Raw genomic sequence first — 11,383 nt, forward strand, 5'->3', positions numbered from 1 at the left:
CCAAAAATAATTCAAGAAAAGAAAGTTTTATAGTACATAGAGGATGACATGCGGGTCCCATTTAGCAGCAGCGGTATCACCGTTTGAGAGGCAGCGGGTGATCGAAAGAAAAAGTCAAGTGACCAAATATGAGGTGCCAAAAAAATCCAAGAAAAGAAAGTTTTATAGTACATAGAGGATGACATGCGGGTCCCATTTAGCAGCAGCGGTATCACGTTTGAGAGGCAGCGAGGATCGAAAGAAAAGGTAAGTGACCAAATATGAGGTGCCAAAAATAATCCAGGAAAAGAAAGTTTTATAGTACATAGAGGATGACATGCGGGTCCCGGTTAGCGACGGCGGTATCACCGTTTGAGAGGCGGCGGGGATCGAAAGAAAAAGGCAAGTGACCAAATTTGAGGTGCCAAAAAAACTCCAAGAAAAGAAAGTTGATTGCACATAGAGGATGACATGCGGGTCCCATTTAGCAGACGGCGGTCTCAACGTTTCCAAGGCGGCAAGGGATCTAAAGAAAAAGGAAGTAGCCGAGAAATCGGGGGTCAAAAAAAATCCAAGAATAGAAAGAATTTTGGTTCATAGAGGATGACATGCGGGACCCATGATCCCGCATCGTAAACGGCTCGATCGGAGAACGTTGAACGAGATGGCGCGATGTAGAAAAAAAACAATGCCAGAGAGGCTGCCATCTGGGCCCTACATCCCTCGGCGGTGCGGATTTGCGTTGACTCGGCCGGCGAACCCGAGATTTCGAGATGCACCACGTCCCGGGCCACCATACGCCACGTTTTGGCCGCTTTCGTCGGGCTAGGTGGCCTCAAAAACGAGAAAAAAAAGTTTTGACATGCACCACGGAGGGACCAAAATCGTCGGCCATGGTACACCAGCAACCACGGCGCGACTTCAACTTCGTCGGCCATGGCAACTTTTCTTGTAGTGTATGCAAGCCAGGGCATGTACAATTCTGAATATTCTTACTGAATCTTTAACTGATAAATATCTTGGACTGCCAACTCATGTTAGAGCTGATAGGAGCGATTGCTTTGAATATTTGGTGGATCCTTTATGCCAACGTATTGAAGGATGGAAGGAAAAAATATTGTCTCTAGGAGGTAAAGAGGTGCCTCTTAAGGCGGTGGCACAAGCCATACCATCATATGCGATGTCGGTCTTTAAAATCCCTAAATCAATTTGCAAGGGAATAATAGATATGATGTCTCATTTCTGGTGGGGACGAGGAAAACCAAAAGCGGATGCACTGGTTTGCTTGGTGGAATATGTGTGTTCCGAAAGAAAAAGGTGGTATGGGCTTCCAAGATATTCATTGTTTTAATCTGGCAATGCTAGCAAAGCATGCGTGGAGGTTGATTACACACTCGGACTCCCTGCGTGCAACTATTCTGAAAGCTAAGTATTACCCCAATGAGGATCTGCTTTCTGTGAATCTGAAAAAAGGAGCATTATGGCGGGAGTTCAATGCCTGAAGAAGGGATCAGTTTGGAGAATTGGAGATGGACAAAAGGTTAACCTATGGGAAGATGCTTGGATACCGGGTAGTTTTAACACAAAGGTCTTCACCCCCAAAGGTAACTGTCTTCTATCACATGTGAATGAACTCATTGATCCCATATAATCTCAATGGGATGAAGAATTGGTGCGAGATGATTTCTGGACTATTGATGCAAATATGATCCTCAGAATACCCCTCACCGATGGGGTGGAGGATTTTATTGCGTGACATTATTCGAAAATAGGTATCTTCTCGGTCAAATCTGCTTATCATGTGGAATGGGAGCACCAACATGGATGGAAATTGAGACGCACATGTGGGATGGGATCAGCGGATATAGACCCAATTTGGAAGGATCTGTGGAGATCGACTCAAGATACCGGCGAAGATTAAAAATTCCAACTGGAAGGCGTTACATGGAACTGTCCCGTGTAGGGCAATCTTGCTGGTCGACATATGAAGGTAGCAGCGCAATTCCCAGTGTGTTTAAATGGAGCTGAGGATATTCGGCATGATCTATTAACCTGTGATAGAGCGATACAGGTTTGGAAAACCCTTGGCCTAGAACAACATATCAAAGAGGCCTTGGATTATGACCGGGCGGGGTCTATTGTTCTGGAGTACCTCAAAGGCTTAGGCCAATGACCATCACCTATCATGGGACAACCGGACCTGCAGACGCTGGTTGCGGTGGGAGCATGGTACATTTGGTGGGAGAAAAGACAAACCATTAAAGGAGAAAAATTGCCACCACCCCAAAGATCGGCAATGTCAATCACAGTGTTAGCAGCGAATTATCTAGCACCCGCAAGATCAAAGAGAGATGGCAGAATCCGAAAGAATATATGGGAAAAACCCCCTAAGGGGCTGGCCAAACTGAATGTTGATGCAAGCTATGACGAGAATAAAAAGACTAATGCTATTGGAGCTATCCTCAGGGACTCAAAGGGATTTTTCATTGCAGCAAGTAACCAGTTCATTGCATATACTGAGGATGTACTCTCAGCGGAAGCTATGGTGATGAAGCACGGTTTGGATCTTGCACTAAACTTGGGATGCAACCGTATTGTGGTGAACTCGGACAGTCTGATGATAATTGAAGCTATGAATAGCTCTGAACCTTTTCTAGGCCCAACTGCGATACTTTTTCTAGAGTGTGTAAGGTTAGCTAATGATTTTGTAATAGTTACCTTTCACCACTATCCAAGAGAAGCTAATGTAGTTGCGGATGAACTAGCTAGGCATACCAATGCTTCCGCCTTAGGACATTGGATAGACGAACCTCCGAACTATCTTAGGCCTCAACTTGTAAAATATCTGACTCTCCTAAATGATGTAACATATGTGTAATCTTTGGGGCAGCAAGTTTCAGACACACTCTTTTCTTACCAGGGTACCGAAAGGAACTGGACGGTTTTTAATGAGGCAGCTTGATGATGTTTCAAAAAATAATCTTGAGAGTGGTGGTACCATTGACCGTGCATGGGGCGTGCGTGGATAGTAGCCGAAAATCAGGAAAGGAGCCTTAGGGCGCGTTTGGTAGGCTGTGAGCCCTTTGGCTCGCATCGGCCCAGCAAAAACAGGCCCGTTTGGTTGCCTGTAAGAGGTCTGCGTTGTGGCCCAACCGGTTCTCAAAGCACCACTGGGACAGGCCCTGGAGGAACGCCCGAATCAGCAGTTTCTCCGGGCAGGCCAGATTTTGTGCCATTTTGCACGCCCGCGTGAAACGGTTGCACGCGTGGAGAAGCACGGGAAACAACGCGTTATCTTGGTCCTCGCTCCCCACTTCCCCTCACCGCTTCGCTCTTCTCTCTCCCCATTCACTCCTGGCACAAACATCATCGCCATGTCCCATCAACTGCCGCCATGGCCTCCTCACCTCCTCCGCCTCCACCTCTGCCATCGTCTCCAGCGCCGACGGATCCAGCCGCACGACCGTCGGCCACCAGGTCCAACGAGGCGCTAATGCGCCTCGTCCGCAAGTACGAGGCCGGAGGCGGCGATTCGGCGGCGCAGATCGATGCCGGCCGTGTTCCGGTGATGAATCGACCATCGCCGTTCGCGAGCACGAGGCCCATCGGTGTCGCAACCCGGAGCGTCGCCGTCCTCGCTCTTCGAGCCACCGGGATTCGACCGGCGGATCCGTCGGGGATGAGGGTTTTTGCCCCGTCCCCACTAGGGTTTCCGACGGCGAGGGCGGCCGCAATGGCGGGAGGTGCATCGGGCTCCAGCAGGAAGATGGAGCCCCCGCCGGGGTTCACGTCCACCCCGATACAGCCGGCGATGCCGTGGGGAATGCCGCGTCTGCCTACCCCCTATGGCGCGCCTCCCGTCCCGCCGCTGCCGGGGTTCACCCGACATCGTGCTCGGTGCCAGACGACAGCACCATCGGCGAGTGGCTTCCCGACCGCTGCACCAAGGCCGGAGCTGAGGACCTACTTACCGGCTACTCCGCCTCCTCTTCCACCGGGATTTTCTCCTCTTCCTACTCAGAGCGGGGCGCTGTCGATCCACCCAATCGTAAGTACCTTGACTCAATCTCCTTGTCGCTTGTTTACGTCGACTAGATGCTATTATTCATGTGAATGTACATAGGATTGATTGCAATGTGCTTATGCTTGCCATGCCAAGCTCAAGCACCATCATGGACTTGACAATGTCAAGTCCATGACACTGCTTGAGCTTGGCATTGCGATTGCCCATGACATTGCTTGAGCTTGGCATTGCCTACTTCTGATTGTGCATGCCATTGCCTGCTTGTGCTTGTACATGCCATTGTCTGATTGAGCTTGTCCATGCCATTGCCTGATTGAGCTTGTGCATGCCATTGCCTGATTGAGCTTGTGCATGCCATTGCTTCCTTGTGCTTCTCCATGCCATTGCCTGATTGTGCTTGTGCATGCCATTGTCTGATTGTGCTTGACATTGCTTCCTTGTGCTTGTGCAAAACTGGCCCTTCCTGGAATTCTTCTCGGACGGGTCCATACTGGATGCTATCGACTATGCCGTCCGTGTGCAGCTGCGTGATCCCAACGCATCGTTCATGGAAGCCCACCAGCAGATCACAGCGCTGAGGCGCCACGCCGGCCGTCCTGCTGACCTGGGGCACGCTGCCAATCCACGTCTGTCGGCGTTCTTCGTCCAGGTGGAGAGGCAGGACCTCTGTGCTCTCGCCGTCCCGCCGTACATGGAGCAGCCCCTTATCAGGAAGTACAAGCTCAAGAACAATGGCCCCCCCTGTGAAGGTCTGCTTGTACTTGGGCGACCGTTACGAGTGGAAGGTGCAGCTGCAGTGGACAGGGCAGCGTGTCGGGTTCATCAAGTCCTGGAGCGAGTTCTACGCCAGGATTTTGCTGCACGTCGACGACACGATCGTCGTCACCCCTCACGACGATGACTTCAAGGTCGCCGTCTTCAGGAAGGAGACGTCCGTGTCCAGCGTCTTCGGCTGCAAGAGGCACCGCAAGGGCCCTTTTGCCGATCCTCGCCAGTAAGGTGTTGCTGCTCCATCACTGCCTCTGTTTATGTCTGATCCTGTTAGTTGTTCTGGCCTCTAGGAGGCTGATAAACACTACTTTTGTGCATATCTCACTATTCTGCTGGCCTCTAGGAGGCGTTTGAACACTGCTTTTGGACCTGGGGAGTCTGCCCCAGGTTTAGGCAAGCGTCTTACCACTGACGCTAGATTATGACATGTGAAGTAATCTGTTCGTTGTGTATAAGTGTTTGCTGTGAAGTATGATCGTGTTTGAGCTGTTTGTGTGCCGTTATATGATGGTAAGGTCACCATATTTGAATGTGGTGAGGAGAAACTCTTGTCAGGGTGCTCAAAATGGCAACCAAACACATGTGTTGTGGCTGAACAGAGAAGGAACGCTGTCTCCAGGCATCCAAACAATTTGCAACTCTGTTCGAACCAGTGCAGCATAGGCTACCAAACGATGGACCAAAAGTTGTCGGCGGCCCGTTCGCAACGCGCAGGGGCGCCCATCTCGTTGCGCAAGTGGTGCACGATTTCAGCTCAGGCAACCAAACACGCCCTTAAATAATGTGTATTCATTAGCCTTGCATGTCTGCATGCATGGAAAGCAATAGAGAAAAGAGAAGACGGTTCACCATGCGAGACATAGGGAGGAAATATAGAAACGGATCTCGCATTTTAATAGGGGTAAGACTGAAAATATTTGGCATATTTAAACTCTTCTTAATCCATGAGCCAAAATATTTACGCCCTATGCATTGGGACGGAGAGAGTACATGTTAATCCTCAAGCTCTTCTATGGTTCCAAATCGATGTCACAATAACTTGTAGTGAGACTCTTGTTTTAAAATATAAAAAAACTTTTAATGACATGGCAGTAATACGTGATTTCTAATTTTTTCGCAAAAAGAAACTTCTAATCCTACTACTCTTTCAGATCCTCGACCTGATTAGGCCAGTTCATCAACTCAACCCGAAAAGGAATTATCAATCCGAGAGGATATGGTCTACTCCATAAAGCCAACTGGCCAACTGTAGTGGCACCGTTAAAATAAAAGTACCCAAGTGGCTGCTTCCCGGCTATACTAGCTACAGTACAACTTGAGTTGACATTGAACAACCACCCTCTAGGTTCGTGGAACAAGGAATGTTGTACACCTAACCTATGTTTCTTTGGCCAATGAGTCTTTGAAAGCTTCACAACTTTTTTTCTAGAACACAGCTTTGCAACAGATGGTGTGCTTGATAAAGGGATGATGCTTTTGGAGACCGTTTCCTTGACCGCCTCACACGATGACTTGGGTCGTGGAAGACAAACTTACGACCAACTGATATAAGAGTACCTTGTAACGACAATCTAGTTTTAACAAAGAAAATCTTGTATTGACATTCTGATGTGACGTACCTGAAAGGTACACATGAACAGGTGAGGGGTACATCACTACTAGATGGACCAGGCGCGCGTTGTCGCGCCCGCTTTGTTCATATAACGTCTAATAACTTCATTATCAAAGAAAAAAGATGGCACGAATTAGGACCAAGGAAGTGAGGAATCAACATATGATACACTATCTTTGCCATGCTGCCTGCATGGATGACCAATGAGAAAAATTGGAAATAAAAAACAAGATGGATGTCCCAAATTTAGAACCGGAGGAAATCAGGTAGTGCAACCAAGCATTTTTACTAATTCTCATGTCAATGGCTACCAAAGCTTCAACCAAAAAACACACAAGAGCGATGCTATTGATGCTCCACCAGTACACATCAGTATTAAGGAGAGAAAGCAGCTGCTGATTGTACATGGATATATTATCATCCAATTCTGTAATGAGATGAACACAATGATAATGCATACTGCTTTTTGGAGCTTGACACTTACTATGCCATGAAAGTGATAGCAATACACATACATTTATCTTTTTGGTAATGCTATATAGTATATACAACATGATTAACCAAACATGAAGAAAATAGCTAAAAAAACTGAATGTGAAGAAAGAAGTTAATTAAGAATTAAAAAGCTGTATGACATTGCACAAAGTCCAGTAGATAAAAGTCCCTAAGACATTACAGAAACTCATGAAGCCACAGCCTTGCTAACTCGCGTTCAACTGCAGTTTCTTATTTCACTCAGAAGGCATTATATTCATATGCTCACTTTCAGAAGTAGAGTAGAAAATAAGGTGCATGTGAGGTCCAGAAAGAAATGAAGCTATTGTGCACGGGTTTGGCCTGATGTAAACCAGTACTAAGAAATAAGGAGACATTTGCCTTGTGGTTTACTTGTTTCCCTTTTTCTATATGAATTGATGTCGTATGCATCTAATGAACTAAATGTGCATTTATGATGTCACCATTTATCCTCCAATCTGCAAGCATGTAAATACTGTTAATAAATAAATTATGAAATGAACAAAAACAGACAGGAAGCATATTTAGTATGAAAAGGTCACTACTTGACACTAAGATTCCCAAAGTACAATCCATGCTTCTGTCAACCTAGACCATTCAACAACAAAATTCCCTCACTGAATGAAGTAACCAGGAGCTTATGCCTGATCATGTGCTTGCCATCCTCAATGCTTGTTTGTATCCAGAATCAACAAAATGGTGCTAATGAATTTTGTGCTTGGCCTCAGCATCTAATTTTAATCGCTAGGCCATAAACATACTACTACAGTTTACTATCTCCAGTGCAAATTCCAGTAAGCAAATAGAGCACAGAGAAGTACACCGCGTGTCATGTTCGTTGTCCCTGGATGCAACCAAGTAGACGGCGACGCGTGACACCCGTCCAACACGCCGCCAAACCTGGAACGCCCAACACTAAGTAAATACATACGCGCGACACCCATCCAACACATTGCCGAACCTGGACACCCGTCCAATTGATTGGTCAAACATTGCAATTGTACAATGAAATGCTATGGAAAATGTCTTGAATGGGAAAACATTGAGCAATCAAAGCTGGTTGCTGTAAATGTGCCCTGAAAGTTACTAATGGTCTGATTCGTATTTGTTTAAATAAACCTTTCTTGACAATTATATTAAAAAAATGCACCCAGGATCACAAGTTAATGACATAATATATATTTAGTGAACAATTATTAGGGGTAAACAATGTTTATTTGTTACAACCTTGACTGAAATTGTATCATTCAGGTCCATAATTTGGAGGAGACATGCTCATGGCTAAACTGGAGTATGGCAATACATTATGCGTAAATGAATGGGAGGAACCAGCTATGGTTCTAATCTACACAGCAGGAAGTGTAGATCATTCCAAGACGTGAATCTAGAAAGAATTATTATTCGAAGGGAAGATTTCAAGCCATCGTAATTTAGTACACCAAAGGCCATTAAGCCACAATTCAATTCATCGTACAAACCATTGTTCCTGAATTACACATAGGTTTCATGACATTGCCCATCTGCATCTAGAACTTAGTGGCAGCAACTCAAACCAATCTATCGTGATTTAAGTTGAAGATTGAAAGAACGATCAATATCAAATTACTATGAATGAGAAGGTTAAATACAGCTTACTTCTCAAGGATCATTTGTCAAGGCATCTATTAATATCCCTCCAGATAATCAATGGAGCACCAGTCTCCCCTCGCTCATCTGAAAACAACAAAAAGTATCTGAACCGCGCAGTAGAACAGAGTCAACTGTGAATAAAATTTCAGAAACATCATTTGATCTCCATAGGCAACAACAAAACCTGCCCATGAATTCCTGCTAGGGCCAGATAGAACATAGAGGCGTGGTGAGAACCGCCTACTTGCCTCGCCTCGCAACCCCTGCATCTTCTCCTGAACGGTCGCCTGACTAAGACTCCAACAACGGCCAGAAACGCACACAATGAAGAATCGCCTGCAAATTGATACATACCGCCATGACTGGTTTGGTGTACCACTGCAACGCCTCAGCGTCGATCCGGGGGGTCTAGACCCGTCGCCCACGACTTGGTGCAATCCAGCTCCGTCCTCCTCTAGCGCGCCCTCAATAAGTCCTCGCGGTGGGCGAGGCTATGGTGGGAGTGACTGCGGGAGGGAAGCTTAGATCAGGCAGTAGCCGCCGGCGCCGCCGCTTGCCGCTGCAGCTAGCCTTACACCCGCTGGATCTCCGCCGCTAGGCCGGCGCCGCCGCTCACCCGCCGCTGCACAGATCGCAGGGTTGCCGCCGCCGGCGTTTCAATGGAAGGGCAAAGGCGGCACAAGTTGCTGATGGAGTACCGGCTCAACAGTCAACACGGAAGCGGCCGCCTTCTGCGCAGCGCACCCCGAGGCGGCGTGCGTGGGCCTTGTGCGACCACCTTTGACACCAGTGGGCCCCGCGAAAAGGACGTGCAGCCTCACCAGGGGCGTCCCCCACCCTGGGAGCTTAGTGCTCTTTAAGGATATGTCAATCCTAAGAGCATCTCCATCCGCGTCCCCCAAAGCGTCTCCCAAAAGGATTTGGGGCGCGCCGGACAGAAAATGCGTTCCAGCCGCGTCCCCCAAATTCCATTTTTGTCCGGCGCGGCCCGATACGGTGTCCGGCGTCCCGAGCCCGTCCCCGTCCCACAGGGGACGCACCAGGGACGCCGGACACACCGAAAAGCGAGGCGAGCCGACGCGGGCCCGACGCGGGCCTGGCGCGTCAGCGGCTCAGTGAAAAATCGTCTCCCATTCCCGCCAAATCCCGCCCCTCCCGCCATATCGCGCGTATCCCGCCGCGCATTTCTGGCCTCCCAACACATATCCCGCCGCCGATTCATTTCTCCTATCCCGCCGATTTGTTTCTCCCTCCCGCCGTCCACTCGCCGCCGCAACCCTCTCCCGCCGTCCACCCACCGCCGCTACCCTCTCCCCATTCCATGGCGCCGCCGATAGCCCCCAAAAAGATGGCCAAGAAAGCGGTCAAGAAGCCGCCGGGCAATGCGACGAAAGGGGCGAAAGCACCGTTCGCGGACCCGCTCCCCTAACCCTAACCCCTCCTCCCACCCCCCTCGCCCCGCCGCCGCCGACGGTCGCCGCCGGGCCTAGCCCGTGTGGTTGACGGCGGCGGCGAGGCTCCTCCTCGTGGTCGGCCGGGCGGAGGGCTCGGCCGCCCGCTCGAGCGAGCTCCCTCGCGAGCTTGGCGATGGCGCCCGGGCGGCGGCCGCGGGCGGCGCGGGCGGCGCCGTCGGGTCGGCGGGCTGCGGGCGGAGCACGCGGCGGTGGGCGCTCGGGCGGCGGCGCGCCGACCTTCTGCGCGGCCCGGGCGTTCTCCGGGAGGGCGCAGGTCGCGAGGGCCTAGGGTGGATTCGGCCGGCCGGGCGAGGGCCCGGCCTCCTTTCGAGCCCTCGCGTGTCCCCTTTGCCGGATCTTGCGATGCCGGCAGCCGGGGTGGTTGCTGGCCGCGAGATCTCGCCGCGGCTGTCCTTCTCCGCCATTCTTCGGATCCGGTGTCGGCACAAGTCGTGGTGGCCGTGGGCAGCCCGGATCCGTGGAGGTGCTCACTCACCTGGTGATCTGCGTGGGGCAGATGCCAGTGAGGTCGGTTGTCGTCTGTTCGGGAGCGGATGTTCTGCGTAGGTGGTGGCTCTCGGTGCTCTGTTGCGGTCCGGCGGCGCGAGGAGTTTGGTCTCAAGGCGGCGGCCTTGGTCGGTGGGAACCTTGCTGGTTGTCGGGCGAGCCGGAGGTTCCGGTGCCGGGTCGTTGGCCATGGTCGTGCGGGCGACGTGGTCGCGGCGAGCAGCTTGTTGTGGCGGCGGTTCGGTTGACTTTCGACGGCCTAACCCCGTGTAGAAGAAGGAGAGGCCATGCCGAGGGGAAACCCTTGCCCTTTTGGGCCATGATGGCGACGTTCGTGGACGCCGTCCCCTTCCCGAAGGCGTCATGGGGCTTCTCTCCGTCTTTCTACGGTCTCCGGGTGAAAACCCAAGATCCTCGGATCGGGCGGTGGCGGCACTCCGGTGTCGCGATCTTCTTGAAGACATCGTCTTGGAGTCCACAACAAGTTGCTCTCTCGAAGGTTGTGTGGCGAAGGTGGCTTCGTTTGGCGATCTTCGGCAAGGCATGCTCCGTCCCCCTTCCTCGGTCGAGCCTCCCTGGTGCTACTTCTCGGTCTGCGAGCAACGCGGGTCGGTCCTCGGTGGTGGTCGGCCTCCGGTGGCGCTTCTGCGACGGAGGAGTGTTGTTGAGGCGCGCGTGAAAATGGCTCGCTCTCGGGTGAGCTCCGGCCCGACACTGTAGACTCCAGCTCTTCTTCGAGTCCTCGTAGGCGCTTTGGCTGAGCTTCTTGGTCGCGCTTCCGGCAGTAGCTTCTTCGGTAGTTCGTGTGGGTGTGTGGTGTCGGTTTGTAAGCTGGGTTCAGCACTTTGTATCAATCTCGCCGTTGTTGGCTTTGTTAATTCAAAGTCGGGC

The 11,383-nt window shown here is 50.7% G+C and overlaps 1 long non-coding RNA gene across 1 annotated transcript; it reads right to left on the minus strand.

Moving 5' to 3' along the window:
* Nucleotides 1–7,038: 7,038 nt before the first annotated feature.
* On the minus strand, nucleotides 7,039–8,998 carry LOC124656458. Its single transcript, XR_006988760.1, has 3 exons — nucleotides 8,716–8,998; nucleotides 8,538–8,615; nucleotides 7,039–7,360 (listed from the first exon to the last, which is right to left on the minus strand). It is a non-coding gene; the product is annotated as an uncharacterized LOC124656458 (long non-coding RNA).
* Between the last annotated feature and the right edge of the window lie 2,385 nt (nucleotides 8,999–11,383).

Source organism: Lolium rigidum, chromosome 5, assembly GCF_022539505.1.
Source record: "Lolium rigidum isolate FL_2022 chromosome 5, APGP_CSIRO_Lrig_0.1, whole genome shotgun sequence".
Lineage (NCBI taxonomy): Eukaryota > Viridiplantae > Streptophyta > Magnoliopsida > Poales > Poaceae > Lolium > Lolium rigidum.